This window comes from Adiantum capillus-veneris, chromosome 21 (genome assembly GCF_014529385.1).
Source record: "Adiantum capillus-veneris isolate H3 chromosome 21, ASM1452938v2, whole genome shotgun sequence".
In the NCBI taxonomy this organism is placed as follows: Eukaryota; Viridiplantae; Streptophyta; class Polypodiopsida; order Polypodiales; family Pteridaceae; genus Adiantum; species Adiantum capillus-veneris.
Window position 1 is genome coordinate 91,825,589 of NC_140951.1, and position 21,351 is coordinate 91,846,939.

Sequence of the window (21,351 nt, forward strand, 5' to 3'; positions counted from 1 at the left end):
GAACAAGGATTTCATCCAATTCTTCCACTTCGGGTTGTTCCTCATCAAGCATATTCTCTGGCACATCACCAACAAAGGGTCTTAGAAGGCTGACATGAAAAGCATTATGTATTTTCCAGCCTTCGGGTAGCTTCAACCTGTAAGCTACATCGCTGATCTTTTCTGAAATCTGAAAAGGACCATAATATCGCATACTGAGCTTAGGAAACAAGCGTTCCTTGACTTCCCTTTTCCTTAACCTGGCCTTTTCAAAGCGCAAAAGCACCCAATCACCAAGTGAAAATACAAGTTCACGACGGTGACGATCAGCAGCTTTCTTTTGTTTAGCCTGAGTCTTCTCAAGAGCAATCTTTATCTTCCTGTATGTTTCATCCATATCTGTATACTTGTCTGTCTCAAAAATCTTGTCCTTAGTCTGCAAAATGGGCGGGACTTTCTTCCCTCCTTCCACTATCTCAAACGGTGCCTTACCTGTTGACGTATGCACAGTGTTATTGTAAGCATATTCAACCAATGGAAGATGGTGTTCCCAAACAATGCCTTCCAGAAAAGACTCGTCATACGTGGATCCCTGTCACTGACAATTGACTGAGGCATCCCGTGATATTCAAAGATATTGCTCATGAATATCTTGACCATGTGTTCTGGCTTTATCTTCTTCCTCACAGGAATGAAATGGGCCTGCTTACTGAACCTACAAATGATAGTTCAAATCCCATCATTGCATGTTTGTGTCCTTGGAAGATCAAAGATAAAGTCCATTGCTATGCTTTCCCATGGCCTATCTGGGATCGGCAATGGCTGCAACAATCCCGATTGCTTTTGTCTGTCAAATTTGACTTTTTGGCATACTAAGCATGATCTTACAAATGTGTCAACATCTTGACGCAAAGCTGGCCAATAGAAGAATGCCTCAACCCCTTTCACTGTCGCATCGATTCCACGATGCCCAGTGTCACCAGCGTGTGACTACTATCTATCCTTTTTGTTGATTTCTTTCTTATTATCTATTTACTTTCACTTTTTGGAAACACCCCTCGGGAAATCTAACTGCCCTGCATTGCATAGCTAGTGTGGAACTGTCCAGAGGGAGTCCGGGCCTGAGGGCAAGAGAGCACTAAGGTTGGACAAGGACTATGGTTAGCCAAGTGGGGTCATTGACTAGCCAAAGTGGAATCCTTTGCTACAGAGGCTACATTTCAGTTCTGGATGTGGCCGCAGTGTACAAAGAGGGTCGGATGACCTAGAAAGATACAATGGCAGCATCTCCTAAAATTTAGGGAACTGCTATTTTGGGACCTGAAAATGTCTTCGCGTCATTACGTGCAGTTTGACATGGGGATCATTTTGTTACTCTGTGGCCAAGTCAACAGAGGCTGCAGGTGAGATATTTTTAGACCCGAGGGTCTAAAGCGGGAAAATGCACAAATGAGTGACACTTGGCACTTTGAGGCCAGTTTACTACTTATAGAGAAGGCAAAAACGTGATTTATAGCTGGGAGGCTCATTTTGCAAGTCTCTGTCACAGGTTAAGAGCTATGGAGTGCTTGCTTTCCCTCTTATGCACAGTGCGGTGCCAGGAGTGATGCCCTGCACGCTACGCACTGCCCTCTCTCTCCCCTTTGGCAGTATGTTATGCCCCTCTAGTGGGCTTTTCATTTGACCAATGTACAGTTGTGTGGGTTCATGCGCGATTGCCGAGGCAAGAGCCTCTTGCACAGGTACTGGATTAGCTAGCGGCTAATCCCCCCGCAGGTATAGGTGAATTCGGAGAGGTTTCACGCCAGAAATCTCGTCCGATTCAAAGGGCAAGTAGCCCTACAGGTGCGGGAGCTCGAGGACTTGCTAGGGATGCGACCGGCACGCGAAACGGAGCCCGAAACAGTGAATTACAGCCTGCTGTGTATTTTTGCAGGTTTAGGGTTTTGGCCCTAAACGGACCCTAATACCCCCAGGAGGTTCGGGGACGCAAGGGGACCGCTGTACAGGCGATCTGGCGCATTTTCAGGGCTGAAAACAGAGAATTCAGCGTGCTGCAGATTCTCGCCAGGTTTTGCAAAGTGCCCGTATGCGTCGGGAAAGTCAGTCAATGCGTGGGAATACTGACCGTGAAGGGTTCTAGTACAGTTATGTTGCCGAAATCAGGCTGGAACAGTGGAAATTCAGCCGAGTTTGTGCGGGGCAGCTTGTAGGGAACCACAGCGTTTATTCCCTCTTTTGAACAATAAAGAAATACCGAAAGGGGCGCCTAAGTTAGGGGCCAATCTGGTGTCCGTCTACTCATACAGGTGCAATCTAGCAGCCTGTATCCCTCTCCCCTTTGTTGTGTCTTGAAAGTACAGGTAAAATAGACGACTAATAATGGGTGAAAGCTAAATCAAGGTTTAAAGTAAAGTCTACCGCCCTTTTTGGATTGAACAGGCCGGTTTCATGGTTCCATCGACGGGATTAAATCACTTTTTCCCATAGAAGTGAGCCTTGGGCAGTTTTGGGCTTGAAGACACAGGGATCATAGACCAGACACAGGGAATTGTAATTATGGCTGACAGACCAGATGATGTGACTGAAGAGGTTTCCTCTTCACAGGGTCAACAGACACATGAAGTGGGTGAGTCCTCAAGACCACCACAGACTGATGATGATATATTCAGGACCCAGTTGGCTACTGCTGTGGCTATGTTCACACAAGTAATGCAGAACCCAAGGTTTTTAGCCTTTCTGCAACCTCCTGTTCCGTCTCAGCAAGTTGGGTCACTGGATCATATTCAAAAGCCTGTTAAGGCTCGAGCACAGGTGATTCATACCGCACAGTCAATGGAAACACCTGTACACTTGACGGAGAACATGCAGTCTCCACAACGTATGCCTAAGGTGCAAGAACAGGTGGCTGAGATGCCAGTTTTTCAAGCTGTACCAGTTCAGCCCGCCACCTTTCAGCAGCCTATAGCTGGTTCTAATGGGCAGGGAAGCAACCTACAGGCTATGCAACAAGTCTTCCCACCACCTTCAGTACACCCTGGCTATTTTGGAGGTGGATCGGTATTTCAGAGCATGGCTGGTCATGCACCTGGAAATCAGTTTTATACGCCAGGAACAGTGTTTGGGGGTGCTCAAACGATGATGCCTAACCCCATGTACAGTGTCATGGGTATGCAACCAGGGTTTCAAAGCACTCAGGGACAATTTGGGATGCCACAAGCAAATTTTGGTATGGCTGGAATTACAAATCAGCAGCCAAATATGGCATTTCCAGGTCAAGTTAATAGCGGCCAAGGAACACAAATGAACCCTAATAGTGTTCCCATGTTTCAGTCACTTCCATATGACAATTTAACGCCGCTGGAGAGGCCAACTCCGTACAAAGAAGGTGGCAAAGGAGTGTCATTCACGACCTTTACAGGGTTTGATGACAGGAAGAAGGCTCTTTCATTCCTCCAGCAGTTTGATAAGGCCTATGCAGGGGGAAACTTTACAGAGGCTTCAAAGGTCCGCAAGGCAGCCACTTTCTTGACAGGGAATGCGGGACAATGGTGGACAACTTTATTGCTTCAAGGGCAAGCTCCGTCCACATGGATTTACTTCAAGCAGATTTTTGCAGCAGCATGGTTATCTGATGATTTCGAAGCAGATGTCATGACAGAATGGCACCAGCTTAATGCTGCCACTTGCAGAAATCTGGATGATTACAATCGGAAGTTTTGGAAAGCTCTACTTCCAGTAACTTCCTATAGGTTTGTGCCATTGACAGAACAGATTGAAAAATACTGTTGTGGCCTACCTAAAGGATTGAGAAAGTACTGTACGAAGACAAAAGTCACTACTTTGACGCAGCTCATCGAGGTAGCAAACACTGGCAATGGTTTGCTCAAGGGAGAAGATTGTGAATTTAACACTGGCGTCAAGGCAGGATCAGGCAAGAAAAATTCAGCCAAGAAGCACGTTCCCAATGAGGCTCCTAAAGGGACTCAGGAGTCAGCCAACGCAGGGAAAGACAAAGCTACGGCTGAATCAGAAAAAGGACCAGCAAAGAAATGGAAAAGACGTTTTCCTCGCAAGTCAGAAGAGCAAAAGAAGGTCCTGAGGACAGAGAACAAATGCTTTATATGTGAGCAGCCTGGCCACATCGCTTACAACTGTCCTACAAAGAAAAGGCCAGCTGATTCTGAAGACAAGGAAGACAAGAAAGGAAAGAAGCCCATGGCTGGTCTAGTGCCAGATATGGTGGGCGACAAGCCAAATTCAGATGCAAGTGAGCTTTGCAGAGCATGGGGAAAGGTTAGGGATCAAACAGTGCTTATCTTCTTTGATCCAGGTGCCAAAGCCAACTTCATTTCCCCAGAATTGGCTTCAAAGTTGGGAATCAGACCTGAAGAGATGGGGTATACAGCAGAGGCAGGTTTGGCATGTCCTGGCCATACAGAGGCTGTGACACCCATCATCGGAAAGTTGCGTCTACATATCCAGTCCTATGTAGATGCTGAAGAATTTTACATCATGCCACTGGACGGATGTGATGTGTTGTTAGGTATTCCTTGGTTATTTCGTGTACAGGGAATCATGGATGCCTACAACAAAAAGATCACTGTACAGAGCAGGGGAAAGACTCACATTCTGGATGTAAAGCTTAAAGGGGAGTCTATTCCTACTGTATCAGCTTCTGCTATTACTTCTGTAATGAAAAAGCATCTTTCTGCGTACTTGGTTTTTGCACGTGAAGTGTCAGATTGTGATGAATCAAATTTATCTGTGCTAGATAAAGAAAGGTCAATGTTTTTACAACAGTATAGTGACTGCTTTTCCGATTCATTACCGTCTCAATTACCGCCAGAGAGACCCGAGGACCATGCGATAGATTTGGTGCCAGGCAGTAGCCCACCAAATAAGCCTCCGTACAGGGTTAGTGCGGCTCAGCAGAAAGAGATAATGGGCCAAGTACAGGAGCTGTTAGAAAAGGGGCTGATTCAGCCCAGTTCATCTCCATTCTGTTCTCCAGTGTTGTTGGTGCAGAAAAAGGATGGCTCATGGCGTATGTGCATCGACTACCGTGCACTGAACAAGAATACCATCAAGAATAGGTTTCCTATACCTAGAATTGATGATATTATGGACAAATTAGAAGGAGCAGCTATGTTTAGCAGGATAGATCTAAAGAGTGGGTATCATCAGATCCGCATTAGATCAGAGGATGTGCACAAGACTGCTTTTAGAACGACGTTTGGCCTTTACGAATTTTTAGTGATGCCCTTTGGTCTCACAAATGCTCCTGCTACGTTCAATAGGATGATGGACAGAATTTTCCGTCCACACCAGCAGTTTGTTGGTACATTCTTTGATGACATGATAGTCTACTCAAAGAATGAAGAGGAGCATAGGCATCACTTGGCCATTGTGTTCAAAGAGCTACGCAGTCATAGGTTGCTCATCAATGCAAAGAAAAGTGAGTTTTTTCTGGAAGAGATTCACTTTCTGGGACACATTGTCTCAAAGGACGGTGTCAGAATGGATCCTGCAAAAGTCGAAGCGATCAAGTCATGGCCAAATTTGAAGACGGTGCATGATGTCCGAAGCTTCTTGGGACTATGCTCCTATTACAGAAGGTTTATCCGAAATTTCGCTGAGATTGCTTCACCTTTACATGCTCTTCAAAAGAAGGCAGTCACCTTTAGATGGACACAAAAAGAGATTTCAGCTTTTAATCTCTTAAAGGAAAAGATGACTTCGGATCCAGTCATTGTGTTGCCAGATCTTAGGAAGTCATTTGTGGTCCAATGTGATGCCTGCGGTAGTAGCATTGGTGCTGTGCTAATGCAAGATGGCAGGGTAGTAGCCTATGAGAGCAGAATTTTGCAAGGGCCAGAGATGACCATGCAGGTCTATGAGAAAGAGTTACTGGCTGTGATTCATGCGCTCTTAAGTTGGAAACACTACCTGCTAGGTGCAGACTTTGTTGTCCAAACGGACCATCAGACCTTGCGATACTTCTTGACACAGACAAAGTTATCTGAGAAGCATATGCGATGGGCAAATATCTTGTCCATGTTCCATTTTCAGATTGTGCATGTGGAAGGCAAGAAGAACGTTGTGGCTGATGCCTTGTCAAGAAAGCCACAAATTTCAGCTGTGTCGATTCCTTATCATCATGAACTTGATGATATGAGAGAACAGTATGCAAATGATGAAGATTTTGCAAGGGTCTTCGAGCAACTAATGGATGGACAACGTCATGAACACTATCTTCTTAAAGACGGGTTCATGATGATGCATGGCAGATTGTGTGTCACAAAGCCATTGCGACGCAAAGTTATGGAAGAGAGTCATGTCCCACCGTATGCAGGGCATCGTGGTATCGATGCTACAGTTAAAGCGGTTGAGACATTCTTCTATTGGCCTACATTGAGAAGAGATGTGGATGCCTTTGTGCGAGAAAAGGCAAGGTTAAAGAAGATGAAGGGCAAGGAAAGAGTGTTTCCAAAGCTCAGCATGCGTTACTATGGGCCTTTTCAAGTGTGCGACATAATCAGTGATGTTGCATATAGGCTGAAATTGCCTGACAGTTGGAAGATTCACAATGCGTTTCATGTGAGTCTTCTCAGACCCTATGTGGGTGATGTGCCAGAAGATATACCAGCTGAAGATCAGCCGGAAGTCGAGGAACTTGACGAAATCTTGGTCCCTGAACAGATTTTGGCACACAAAGAAAGGAAAGTGAAAGGCAAGGTTGCTAGGCGTTACTTGGTAAAGTTCAGAAACTATCCACCAATGGATGCTAAGTGGATGGAAGAAGGTGAACTTGCAGAGTCACCAACTGTGTTATCACTTTACCTGGAAGCCTTCGATTTGCAACCTACCTTGACCCCTTGAGTTTCAAAGCTAAATGGATTGTCAGTGTGACAATGGCTTTTGAAACAAATGATGTACATGGTATTTAAAGTGAGCTCAAATCAAATACCTGTTACATGAATGTTAGAGCTGTACAGATTGTCAGTTTGGCAATTGCTCTTATGGAATGTCCAAAAGTTTGGTTAGTGCTATAGAAGTGAGTATTTCTTGTCAGTCTGTCAAGGATACAGTGATTGCTTCTATTAAAGAGTACATGTGTAACTGCATTCTTAAACTGTCGGTTTGGGTATGCTCGAAAGTGTTACGGGATCCAACGTGTACTATAAGACAGTGGCAAAATGTGCAGCTACCATTTTGTCATTGGAAAGTTAGTGACTCAAAGCAATGGCAGAGTGCGAAGCTACCACTATGTCATTGGGACAGGGTTCACACGCAGGCAATACATGAGTCGACGAGGTGTTGAATACACCAGGGTTGACAATGAGCATGTATGTGTCGTATATGTGTCGACAGGTGTTGAATACATCAGTGTTGACAGTAAGCATGGACGACATAGATGCAAACGAGGACGTTTGAGATTTCAAGAGGGGGGTATGTCACCAGCGTGTGACTACTATCTATCCTTTTTGTTGATTTCTTTCTTATTATCTATTTACTTTCACTTTTTGGAAACACCCCTCGGGAAATCTAACTGCCCTGCATTGCATAGCTAGTGTGGAACTGTCCAGAGGGAGTCCGGGCCTGAGGGCAAGAGAGCACTAAGGTTGGACAAGGACTATGGTTAGCCAAGTGGGGTCATTGACTAGCCAAAGTGGAATCCTTTGCTACAGAGGCTACATTTCAGTTCTGGATGTGGCCGCAGTGTACAAAGAGGGTCGGATGACCTAGAAAGATACAATGGCAGCATCTCCTAAAATTTAGGGAACTGCTATTTTGGGACCTGAAAATGTCTTCGCGTCATTACGTGCAGTTTGACATGGGGATCATTTTGTTACTCTGTGGCCAAGTCAACAGAGGCTGCAGGTGAGATATTTTTAGACCCGAGGGTCTAAAGCGGGAAAATGCACAAATGAGTGACACTTGGCACTTTGAGGCCAGTTTACTACTTATAGAGAAGGCAAAAACGTGATTTATAGCTGGGAGGCTCATTTTGCAAGTCTCTGTCACAGGTTAAGAGCTATGGAGTGCTTGCTTTCCCTCTTATGCACAGTGCGGTGCCAGGAGTGATGCCCTGCACGCTACGCACTGCCCTCTCTCTCCCCTTTGGCAGTATGTTATGCCCCTCTAGTGGGCTTTTCATTTGACCAATGTACAGTTGTGTGGGTTCATGCGCGATTGCCGAGGCAAGAGCCTCTTGCACAGGTACTGGATTAGCTAGCGGCTAATCCCCCCGCAGGTATAGGTGAATTCGGAGAGGTTTCACGCCAGAAATCTCGTCCGATTCAAAGGGCAAGTAGCCCTACAGGTGCGGGAGCTCGAGGACTTGCTAGGGATGCGACCGGCACGCGAAACGGAGCCCGAAACAGTGAATTACAGCCTGCTGTGTATTTTTGCAGGTTTAGGGTTTTGGCCCTAAACGGACCCTAATACCCCCAGGAGGTTCGGGGACGCAAGGGGACCGCTGTACAGGCGATCTGGCGCATTTTCAGGGCTGAAAACAGAGAATTCAGCGTGCTGCAGATTCTCGCCAGGTTTTGCAAAGTGCCCGTATGCGTCGGGAAAGTCAGTCAATGCGTGGGAATACTGACCGTGAAGGGTTCTAGTACAGTTATGTTGGCCGAAATCAGGCTGGAACAGTGGAAATTCAGCCGAGTTTGTGCGGGGCAGCTTGTAGGGAACCACAGCGTTTATTCCCTCTTTTGAACAATAAAGAAATACCGAAAGGGGCGCCTAAGTTAGGGGCCAATCTGGTGTCCGTCTACTCATACAGGTGCAATCTAGCAGCCTGTATCCCTCTCCCCTTTGTTGTGTCTTGAAAGTACAGGTAAAATAGACGACTAATAATGGGTGAAAGCTAAATCAAGGTTTAAAGTAAAGTCTACCGCCCTTTTTGGATTGAACAGGCCGGTTTCACCCAGCATAAGGTGGAGCATGACTTTCCATCAAAATCTTTGGCCGTAACTGTTTAGTAACGCATAACTTTCCATGCATCATGAGAAAGTCATTCTTAAGCATATAGTGCTCATGATGTTGCCCATCAACAAGCTGGTCATAGATCCTTGCAAAATCTGAATCTTCAGCATATTGTGTCTTCATTTCGTCTAGTTCACAATGGTACGGAATTGACACTGCTGAAATTTGGGGCTTTCGTGACAACGCATCAGCCACCACGTTCTTTTTCCCTTGCACATGCACAATCTGAAAATGGAACATTGACAAGATGTTTGCCCATCGCATGTGCTTCTCAGACAGCTTCATCTGTGTGAGAAAATATCGCAAGGTTTGATGATTCGTTTGGACAACAAAATCAGCCCCTAGCAGATAGTGTTTCCAACTAGTGAGAGCATGAATTACTGCCAGCAATTCTTTCTCATAGACTTGCAAGTTCCTTTCAGTCTTCAAAAGAATTCTGCTCTCATATGCGACTACTCGGCCATTTTACATTAGAACTGCACCAAGACTATGGCCACACGCATCACACTGAACCACAAAAGGTTTCGAAAGATCTGGCAAAATGATTACCGGATTTGAAGTCAGCTTCTCTTTCAAGTGTTTGAACGCTAAAATTTCCTTGGCTGTCCACTTGAAAGTAACTCCTTTTCCTTGTAGTGCATGGAGTGGAGAAGCAATCTCACTAAAATTTCGGATGAACCTCCTGTAGTAGGAACATAAGCCTAGAAAGCTTCGGATGTCATGTACGGACTTCAAGTATGGCCATGATCTAAATGCTTCCACTTTAGCGGGATCCATGCGTACCCCATCCTTTGAAACAATGTGCCCAAGGAAGTGAATCTCTTGCAAAAAGAATTCACTCTTCTTCGCATTAATGAGTAGCCTGTTCTTACGTAACTCATTGAAAACTGCAGTCAAGTGATCCCTATGTTCCTCTTCGGACTTCGAATAGACAATCATGTCATCAAAGAAGGTACCCACGAAGTTTCTATGTGGTCTAAAAATTCTGTCCATCATTCTATTAAACGTGGCAGGAGCATTTGTGAGACCAAATGGCATAACAAGAAACTCATAGAGACCAAATGTTGTCCTGAACGCAGTCTTATGGACATCTTCTGGCCTAATGCGTATCTGATGGTACCCACTCTTTAGGTCTATTCTTGTAAACAATGACGCTCCCTCAAGCCGATCAAGAATGTCATCTATCCTCGGTATGGGGAACCTGTTCTTGATAGTATTCTTATTCAAGGCGCGATAGTCAATGCACATGCGCCATGAACCATCCTTCTTCTGCACTAAGAGTACAGGCGAACAAAAAGGGGATTAACTGGGCTGAATCAGCCCCTTCTCTAAAAGCTCGTTGACCTGACTCAGAATCTCTTTCTGTTGGGCTGCACTAACCCTGTATGGTGGTCTATTCGGTGGACTAGAACCTGGCACAAGATCTATAGTATGATCCTCAGTTCTCTCAGGAGGTAACTCCCCTGGCAAAGAGTCCGAAAAACAATCACTGAAACCACTCAAAAAAGTTGACCTGTCTTTATCTAAGGTAGACAAATTAGATACAACTTGAGGTACTTCTTTTGCAAAGATCAAGTACGCAGAAAGATGATTCTTTATTACAGATGAAATAGCAGAAGCAGAAACAACTGGAACAGACTCGCCTTTAAGCTTTACATCAAGGACATGAGTCTTTCCTCTATGTACAAGGGTAATCTTTTTGTTGTAAGTATCTACCATAGCATGCAACCTGTAACACCATGGGATACCTAGTAACACATCACAGCCCTCAAGTGGCATAATATGAAATTGTTCTGCATCCACATAGCTCTGAATGTGAAGATGAAGCTTCCCCAAAATGGGAGTAACAAGCTTTGAATGACCTGGGCATGCCAAACCTGCTTCCCCTGTCATACCCATCTCCTCTGCACGAATGCCCAACTTTGATGCCAATTCTGGTGATATGAAATTTGCACGGGCTCCTAGATCAAAGAAAACAATCATTGTCTGGTCTCTAACTTTGCCCCAAGCTCTGCACAGCTCCGTGGCATCTGTGTTTGGCTGGTCTCCAACCAAATCTGGAACAAGTCCTGCACTTGGCTTTGGCTTCTTCCCTTTATGGTCTGACTTGTCATCCTTGTCCTGTGACTTCTTCTGTGGGCATTCATTCGCAAAATGTCCTTCCTGTTCACAAATGTAGCATTTCTTGGCCTCCCTAAGAGCTTTCCGTTCTTCAAAAGTTTTGCCAAAAAAATGCCTTTTTTGTCCTTGTCCTCATCCCGAATAAGACTTAGACTGCTTCTTGGACGTATCACCTTCTTCAGTGGAGGACTTCTTTGTGGGAGGCTCAGAAGGCTTTGCTGCAACATTGCCCTTGGCTGAAAACTATTTGCCCTCGGACCCTTTCTTGTGGCTATTAAATCCATCGGAATCTCCCTTCGACAGATTGCTGGCCACTCTTGCATTCTCTATCAACTGAAACATATTCATGACAGTAGTCTTTGTGCAGTAGTCCCTGATTTTCTTGGGCAATCCGCAACAGTACTTCTCAATCTGTTCTGACAATGGCACAAATCTGTAAGAGGTGACTGGCAACAATGCGGCCCAAAACTGTTTATCGTACTCTTCCAAGTTCGCACATTGCTTAGCATTCAACTCGTGCCATTCTGTCATCACATCCACTTCAAAAGTGTTTGTCAACCATGCAGGCGCAAAAAGCTATTTGAATTGGACCCACGTTGTCGGGGCTTCACCCTGGTTCAACAATGTGGCCCACCGTTGAAGTGCATTCCCTTTCAAGAAAGTGGCAGCCTTGCGTATCTTTGAAGATTCCGCGAAGTTTCCTCCAGCATAAGCTGCGTCGAACTGTTGTATGAAGGTCAAAGCCTTCAATTGATCCTCAGTTCCTCTGAAAGTTTCAAACTTCACTCCCTACCCACCTTCCTTGTAATCCTTAAGCTGACTCAAAGGAGCCACATTATCGTAAATCGGTGCCTGTAACAGTGGTGCTCCATGAATGTTCATTCCAGCACTCGCATCAATTGTTTTCCCTGTCATATCTGCATTTTGTACGTGTGGCTACGAAAAACCAGCCATACCAAAGTGTGTTCCAGGCACTCGAAACTGGCCATAGGCACCCTGAAAACCTGGTTGGACACCCATGTTCGCGTACATAGGGTTGCCCATGCCTGTTTGCATTGTCCCGAACACGTTCCCTGGCATATAACCTGTGGAAGGTCCAGCCATAGCTTGAAACACTGAACCACCTCCAAAATAACCAGGATAAGTAATAGGTAATGGAAGGGTCTGACGCATAGCGTGTTCATTACTCCCTTGACCATTCACAAACGGTTCCTGTCCAGCTAAAGCAAGTTGCTTTGGATCATTGGACACCGCTAGTTGCTCAACCACATGGGCTTTCCCTCGAGCATCATGAGTCCTCTGCGCATTGCTTTTCCTGCAACGGCTCAGTCATGCCCTGTGTAGGAGGCTGAAAACCCTGTGTCGGAGCCTGTAAGAACTCCTGCATCCTTGGGTTGTTAGCCAACTGCTGAAACATGTCCATGCAGCAACACAGTTGAGTTCTAAACAACCTGTCCTCTTCTTGAAGAGTTGAAGGAATTTTCTTTGTGCCATGTGAGGAAGATCCCTCTTCAAGTACTTGGTCTCTCTTCTCTGCCATATCGACAAGCTCTGTGTTGCTTTCACCCACAACAATCCACGCTGCACCTTTTGAAGAAAAAGTGACTATCCCGTCGATGGAACCATATAACCGGCCTGTACAACGTAGAGTGCGGAACTATTTCAATTACCTGTTAACTTTACACAGAGCACTGAGAAGGAAAGAGAACACAGTTGCGTCCAGCGATCAGAATGCCACTGCGCACACGAGACTGACACCCTGTAGGCCCCAAAGATTGGCGCCCCTTTCGGTATTTCTTTATTCAAATTAAGGTAGACGATCCAACCACTTAGCACAAGCTTTCACAAAGCTGTCCAAACCTGGCGAGGGCTGAAAATGCAGATTTTCGACCTGATTTTGGCAGCATAACGATGCAAAAACCCCTGTAGGTCAAAAGCACCAGTCTAGAACGGATTCCCTCGCTATCTGGAAGCTTTCTGGTGAGCTGTCACAGAAATTCAACGGCCTGTAATTCTTTGTTTTCCACTGCCGGGTGCCCAAAAGCCTGTATACGCATCCCAAGGCTCTCACGAGGCTCCCCCGGGGTTCCCCTGCAATTTAGGTGCGAAACCCTAAACCTGCAGAAAAACACAGCAGGCTGTAATTCGCTGTTTCGGATCGTTTTTAGCGGAGCGAACACACCTACGGGTGTCCCAAGGGCTCCCGCACGCAATGGGACAGTTCCCTTGTGAATTGGACACGTTTTCACGTGAGAAAACTCTCCGAACTCGCAATCTTTCACGATGGAACTGTGCGTACCTATGGGGGATTACCAATTAGCTAATCCGGTTCCTGTTCAGAAGGCTCTTGCCTTGGCAAACGCGCATAAACCCCCAGAACTGTACATGTTCATCTGAGTAGCCCAACTAGTGGGGCATTACCATATGTGCCAAAGGGGGGAGAGAGATGCACGAGAGCAAGTCATCGCACTACATGAAACAGAGGAGAAGGCAAGCTTTCCATTAAAGCTGTAGATCTGCACCCACTACTCACACACACACTGTAGGTCACTTCCATGAGCAAAAATCAGCCCTAGCCTCAAATGGGCGCCCCCTCCAGCTGAGGTGTCTTGCAAATGGCTCTACAACTGCCAAGTGTCCAATTTGCCCCTTTGAGTTAATTCCCTAGTTCCCACTCACTTATAAAGTTGTAAGTGACTTTCCGAGTGGCCCAGATTTCATTTGGCGGGCACAGGCCTCCATACTCATCAGAATTCAGTGCTAACTGGCCCGACCAGTCCCCGACTGACCGACCCAGACTCCCAATGTGAGAAACCTATTCGGCCGCAGCCGTTTCACACTGGCCATGCAATGTCCACTTGCACCTTTTCAAGGGTCCCGAGGAAACAAGTAAAAATAAAAATAAATAAAAATATCTAGTACTTATTTATTGAAGGCAAGAGGAAAAATACACCTCCTGGCGACAGCAGCCTACAAGGAAGCCATGCAGATCGGTACCAGTACCTCACTTTAAAAAGGAGGGGATGTCATGTGCACATCTAACCCTATGTGCATGTGGACAAGCTACTTCATGACAAGGGTTCAGTTAGCTTAGCTTAGGAAGTGTTCTGTCACTTTTGTGAGTCTGTTTGAAGACCGTGCATGTCCAGGCACTTAGAGGAGGTGCATAACCTCTGGTTGTACACAGCATGGTCATCAGCATTACCATCAAATTCCATCAGGAGTATTTTACAGTGCACAAAACCTAATTTCCCTATTTTAGCCATTTTTCACTTATTATTAATGAGTGACTTTGTTGGGAAACTCGGTAGGGCAAATTGGCCAAGCTAATATATAAAAAAACTAGCGCTAAAACTTTCTGGTAACAAATACCGTCTGAAGTGCACCTTCTCAGCAAGCCCGGCAAGAGAACATAGAGTCTTCAGCCACCAAAGACCAGCCAGCGTTTTCATCAAATGCACATTAGCCCCAACGTTTGCAATTGCAGATCAGCCTGCGTTAGCAGATTTTCAGCAATTCCTCTAGTGTTTCCAGATTTGCAGATCACCTAGCGTTTTGCAGTTTCTTGGCGACAATTCAGCCCACAGCATCAGCATTTTGCATTTTCAGCAATTAGACTCCGTACCGCAACCCCCAAACCTCGAAGATCTCACCTTCCCGCAACAGATCCTCGCCGCACGGTTAGATCAGCCAGCGTTTGCAGAGTCAGCCCGCTATTCGCAGATTTCAGCATCTGCATTTTTTTTCAGCGCATCGTCATCACATCGCCGTCGTCACCGACATAGAGTCAAAATTCAGCAGATACAAGATTTGTAGATTTCAGCCCTTAGCTTTTTCGATTTTCAGCCCACCTCATCCCCCTCATCGTCGTCGTCGACATCGTTGGCAAGTCCATTGCATTGTAGAGATTTGTGCAATCAATAGTAGACCGCTCTCGCCATAGAGAGTGGGGACTTTGGAAGAGGGTTTGACAACATTCTGGTGTCGTATTCTTCTCTCTCTATCTCTCAGTCTCAGCACCTTCATTCACAGTGTTTACCACTTTGTTTGTGATCATTTACACTCTCTCGCTAAAGGAACGGAAGGCTCTCCCTTCCGTAATTAAAATGAACCCTTGAGCACAGTTTGGAGCACTCATCTTGAGCAAAGTTCAACATTCACTTCCGCTACACCTTACACATACTTGTACGGATAGTATGTCTCCGCCCTGGCCACCCATAGTCTAGGTTGTACATGGTCCAGCTGCCCGAGTTTGGAGCCGGATGCCCACCTTGTCCGAGCGCCCTCATATTATTTTTCCTTGTTGAGTAGTGGGGGGTTTTTCCAGGCATTGCCCTACCTCTCCTTGGGCACCTATTTATGGGGCCAAGGGGCTACCCACTTTCACATATCACAGTTCTCATCAGGTTATTGTGTATTATTGGGTCTTTTGCTCATGGTAGTCATGGGGGGACTGATCGCCCCCCTTCACCATATCTTGCGTTCGTAGTCTACTCTCTCTCTCTCTCTCTCTCTCTCTCTCTCTCTCTCTCTCTCTCTCTCTCTCTCTCTTCCGCACACACGTTCTCACAGACTATTGGGCTAGATAAGACACATTGAACAATGAGAAAGGCAAAGAAATCATCCGTAAATTTAAAGGGCGAATCTGTCCCACTTATATCGGCTTTTGTCATTTTTAAAGTAATGAAATCCAATCTTTTTGTTTACTTAATCTTTTTGAGAGATTTGGAAGAACATAACAAGCAAAATTTGTCAGAGTTAGAACAAGGACAAGAATTTTTGCAAGCTCAAGCTGATTGTTTCTTTGATGGTTTACTAGGTCTTGAGAGGCTTGATGATCATATGATTGATTTGATAAATGGCAGTATGCCACCTTGCAGAGTGAGCAAAGCCCACAATGAGGAAATAAATGGAGCACTGATGAACAAAGAGTCGAAGTACTAGGTCGAATTAGACCCCTTTCAAGAAGTTCTTTTACTTGGTTAATACAGAGCTCTCAACAAGGGTTGCCAAAAGCAGAGCCCCAAAAGCATCCAGTCTAAAAGCTCTAATCCAAAAGCTGTTGGCCCTCCAAAAGCATGGCGCAAATGCCACGTCAGCACTCAAACCGTAAATTGTGAAGCGTCCGCATAGTAGTGCCACATCAACAGCAATCCGTGAATTGCGAAGCCTTCAGCCAACGTTTGCGCTTTAGGCCCCTCCGCCATGGTCGTCACATTGGTAGGGGTTAGGTTTTTAAAAACCTAAACACCCTAGGAAATAGTTCAGTCGTCTCGGCCAATCTATTTATGTTGGGTATGCCACATCACAAACTTGTGACACCTTGGTACCACAAGGGCCGCGTCGTGGTCGACTATTGTGCTAGAAAAGACACATTGAAGAATGAGAAAGGCAAAGAAATCATCCTAGATGTAAACTTAAAGGGCAAATCTGTCCCACTTGTATCGGCTTTTTCCGTTTTTAAAGTAATGAAATCAAGTCTTTGTGTTTACTTAATCTTTTTAAGAGATTTGGAAGAACATAACAAGGCAAATTTGTCAGAGTTAGAACAAGAACAAGAATTTTTGCAAGCTCAAGCTGATTGTTTCTTTGACAGTTTACCAAGAGAGCTGAGAGACTTGACGATCATATGAATGAATTGATAAATGGCAGTATTCCACCTTACAAAGTGAGCAAAGCCCAAAATGAGGTTTCCAATACCCAGGATCAATGATATAATTGACACACTACAGGGTTCTTCGTGTTTTACCAAAATCGACCTAAAAAATGGCCATCATAAGATCAGGATCGCTCTTGGAGATGTATACCAGACCACGTTCAGGGCATCCTTCGAATTGTACGAGTATTTAGTGATGCCTTTCAGTCTCGCAAATTCTTTTGCATCGTTCTACAGGATGATGGACCGGATTTTTAGGGAGTACATATAGTTTGTAGGCACCTTCTTTGACGATATCATCGTATTCGCCAAGAATGAAGCAGAACACAGGAAACATCTCTTACAAGTTTTTGAGGTACAATGGAAACACAAATTAGTGATCAATGGGAAGAAGAGTGAATTTTTCTTGTGAGAGGACACTTTTTGGAACACATCGTCTCTGCAGAGGGTGATCAAATGGACCCAGCCAAGGTAGAGACCATTCAGAATTGGCGAGAACTAAAGAATGTGCATCAAGTTCCAAGCTTTTTGATTAGTGCTTGTATTACATGTGGTTCATTAGAAAGTTTGCGGAGATTGCTTCGCCTTTGCATACCCTAACTCAGAAAAGTGTTTCGTTCACTTGGAGACCCTCAGAAATTGCAACGTTCAAAAAAGTTAACGACCTGTTTTGATATTACCAGAGCCTTTTCAGGTTTACTGTGATGCTTGTGGTAGCAGTCTGGGAGTTGTCTTAATGCAGGAGGGCATGTCATAGCTTACGAGAGTAGAATGTTTTCCAGACTTGAGTATGTCCACAGATTCGAGGAGTAGTTGTTAGCATTGATACACACTTTGACTTAGTGGAGACATTACTTGCTTGGAGCAGAATTCACAGTGTTTACAGATCATTAGAATTTGAGACACTTCTTGTCCTAGAAGCAGCTTTCTATTAAGCAAATGAGATGGGCAAACATTTTGTCTCGGTTCCATTTTTAAATTTTTCATGTTGCGAGAAAGAAGAATTTGATGGCAGATGCGGTATCTCGGAAGCCACAAGTATCAGCCATCTCAGCGATATATCACCAGAACTATGATGATATGCTTAATGAGTATGCTACAGATCCCCATTTTGTAGACATCTTTGACCTGATACAGAGTGGGCAGAGATGACACGTGACACATCTAACCCTATGTGTCCGTGGACAAGCTACAGCACGACAAGGGTTCAATCAGTCCAGTCAGTCTAGATTTAGAGGTGATATGGCACTTTTGTGAGTCTATTCGTAGACCGTGCATGCCCATTCACTTAGTGTAGATGCATATCCTCTGGTTGCACACAGCATGATCATAAGCATTCCCATCAGAATCCTTCAGGGGAATTTTTTAGTGCATTTAGCCTATTTACCTATTTTTGGCAGTTTTCACTTATTATTTTTAAGTGACTTTTGTTGGAAAGTAGGTAGGGCAAATTGAGTAAGTTTGTATATAAGCAAACCTAGACTAGCACTAAATGGCAGAAGAGGCAACAGGAGCCAAGCTCAGCAAGTAACTTCTCAAGCAAGACCTTGGCGGTTCTCCCCTCCCCAAGCAAGACTCAGCATCTAGCGTTTTCTTCATCAAGCACCATCGCCAAGCAAGTCCTAGTCCTTGGCGTTTTTGCATCGGGATATCATCGCCCCCACACACCCCCACACCTAGCGTTTCCAGATTGCAGCCCTAGCGTTTTTCATAAGGCTAGCGTTTTCAACAGATGGAACCTCAGCATGCAGCGTTTTTCAGCCATAAAGAACCATCAGATTCAGCCCCAAGAAACCTCAGTTTTCAGCCTAAAACCTGCAGATTTTCAGCAACAAAGATCATCCGAAAACAGCCCCAAAATCAGCGTTTTTGGACTTGCCGCGGATTTCAGCCCATAGCGTTTTTGGACAGCAGATAAAAGATTGCAGATTTCAGCCCTTAGGTCGGTGTCGTCATCCTCGTCGTCATCATCGACATAGCCTAGACTTGCTTCAGCCACATGCATTCCCATTGTACCAGATTGTGCAATCATAAGTAGACTACTCTCGCCGACGAGAGTGGGGCCTTCAGAGGAGGGTTTTACGTCGTCTCTGGTGTCATATTCTCCTCTCTCTATCTCTCAGTCTCATACACTTGCACGCACAGTGTCCACTCACTTTGTTCGTGATCATTGCACTCTCATTAAGAACGGAAGGCTCTACCTTCCATAAGAACGAAAAGGAAACCTAAGCACAGTTCGGAGCACTCATCTTGAGCAAAGTTCAAACATTCATTCCGCTGCACCTAACAAGAGAGTTGCAGGTTATACTAAGAAGGAACATTATTTAATGTGGAAAAACATGTGTGTGATGGAATTTGAGAAAAAAGGTGTTGACAGAGTGCCATAATCCTCCTTTTGTTAGGCATTGAGGCATCGATAATACCTTGCAAGGGGTAGAACGATATTTTTACCAGCCTCAACTCAAGAAGGACGTGGTTGTTTGGTGTGTCAAAAAGTCAAGTTTAGAAGCTGAAGCTTTTCATTGAGAGTGCTTTCAGTAGGCCCAAGGCCTTTAAATGTGTAAAGGTGAGGGTCTCTCTCTGGCATTCCAAAGTACACAAAGCAGAGGAGTACCCAACACTTGTAACCTGTTGAAGCAATATAAAAGAAATACCGAAATGGGCGCCAGGGTTTTGGGGCCAATGCTCTCTAGGAATGGAACTCCGCCACTCCATGTCTCTCGCGTGGATTCTCTCTCTCTCTCTTTCAGTTCAATTGTTTTGAAGTGCTAAAAGTCTCTTCCAGCCTGTTCTTTTCAATTGGCACATGGTGCCCTCAAGTTACAATCTGTGTGTTGACTTGCTGCTATTTGTTTGGATTGCTAAGTCATCCTCCTGCCATTCTTTGGTAGCCGAATCAGCCACTTGCTATTTCTCGGTCATTGAGTTATCCACATGCTATTCTTGGGCAGCCAAATTAGTCATTGCTATTTTTGGATCGCCGAGTCAACCACCTACTATTTTTGGATATCCAAATCAACCACATGCTATGTTTAAATTGCCAAATCATCCATCCCCTATGTGTGGGCAACTAAACCAGCCACCTACTATTTTTAAATTGCCACATCAACCACCCGCTTTGTTTTGGTCAGTAAGCACCTGAAGCTCCTCTCCAATAGGCGCCTTGTAAGCACCTCAAGCTGCTCAAGCTCCTCAATTAAAGTTTGCTTAGTCAGCAATTTGTGACATTCTCTCCTCTTTAAAAAAAAGTAATCGTCCTTGATTACAATTGTAGAAACAACAAAAAGACGAGTTGATGCTGCTATCAAGCATACAGCGCATCGACATGTCATCCAAGCAGTGCACATTATGGAGCACACATCATAAGATAAGCATCACAACGGATTAACCACCATCCACACGCTGCAGAGATGCTTACAGCTATCTTGTCTAGTGAACATAGCACATAAATATCATTCAAACCACATGCAATCATAGATGCAACCACAAAACTACCATCACATCCGGGTCTAAACTCATACAGGTGCTACGGATGGAATAGTTATCCACTAATTAGTCATCTCATCCAAGTCTAACTCATCAAACCCAACAGGATGTACCTGATGCATTAGTTCCACTAACTAGTCATCACATCCAAATTGATTTGTTGGACTCAACGGGATATATCAAATGCACTAAATAGTAAATAGTTAGAGATGCAATGATACAAACATTCGTCTCTCAAGCCAAACAAACAAAATATTTGGAGAGTCTACACTTATCACATGCACACATAGAGCATACATGAACCCAGGTACTTGTTCAACATTTTTCATTGAACTTCAAAATCCTTCGACTCTTTCTTTCACCAACAACAACTCCTTTGTTAGAAGAACCCAATCCAAAGAGTTCTTGTATCTCCACCTTCATTTTTTATCCAAAACAACCCTTGATTTTCCTTGAAATCATGACCTGCATCGACCTTCTTGGTGCACGTGCCAGAAGTATAGTGCCCAATTTTGGGGGCATGGATCCTGGTTCAACAACCAACCATTAACACTTCAGCACAACTCACACCGTTGCTCACTTTCTTTGCCCATCTCTGCAAGTGTCGCACATAGGAGCTTCCCATTTCTGCGAGTCTAACAATTCCTTCTTTAACTCATATATCATGATAGTGAAGAAAAGACTAACCTTGACATGGACAAATCTAAGAACATCTCACCAATTGCACTAAATTTATCATGATCGAACAATCTTCTCATTCTATTCGGTCTACTAGTTGTGACATTCAGTGCAGTTCCCAACATAAAGTACCATAACGCCCAACCTTTGGACCAAAATAATAAGCACAAAACACTATTTCCTTCCTTAACTCTCTTCCCAATGCTATCGCATAGCCAAACATAAAGGTTTGAATTGATTCTCTAGAACCAAATTTCCAACCTGTCCACAAGGTGCGTATGCTTTTTATGGGAATGCCAAATTTAAGGTCGAGCTACAGTATTTTTTAATACTGGAGTAAAAGCAGCAGCTCTGTAGGCAAGTCCTTTGATAGACTTTGTGAGTTAAGAACGGACAGTAAAACGATCTTTCTAGTTTTTGGATGGTGGGAGGTCCAG

General features: G+C 44.7%; 1 protein-coding gene across 2 annotated transcripts in view; it reads right to left on the reverse strand.

The window, feature by feature from the left end:
* Nucleotides 1-21,351, reverse strand: part of CCP2 (ubiquitin-fold modifier) — a 37,319-nt gene that overhangs the window by 15,491 nt on the left and 477 nt on the right. The gene's annotated exons all lie outside the window — the stretch shown is intronic.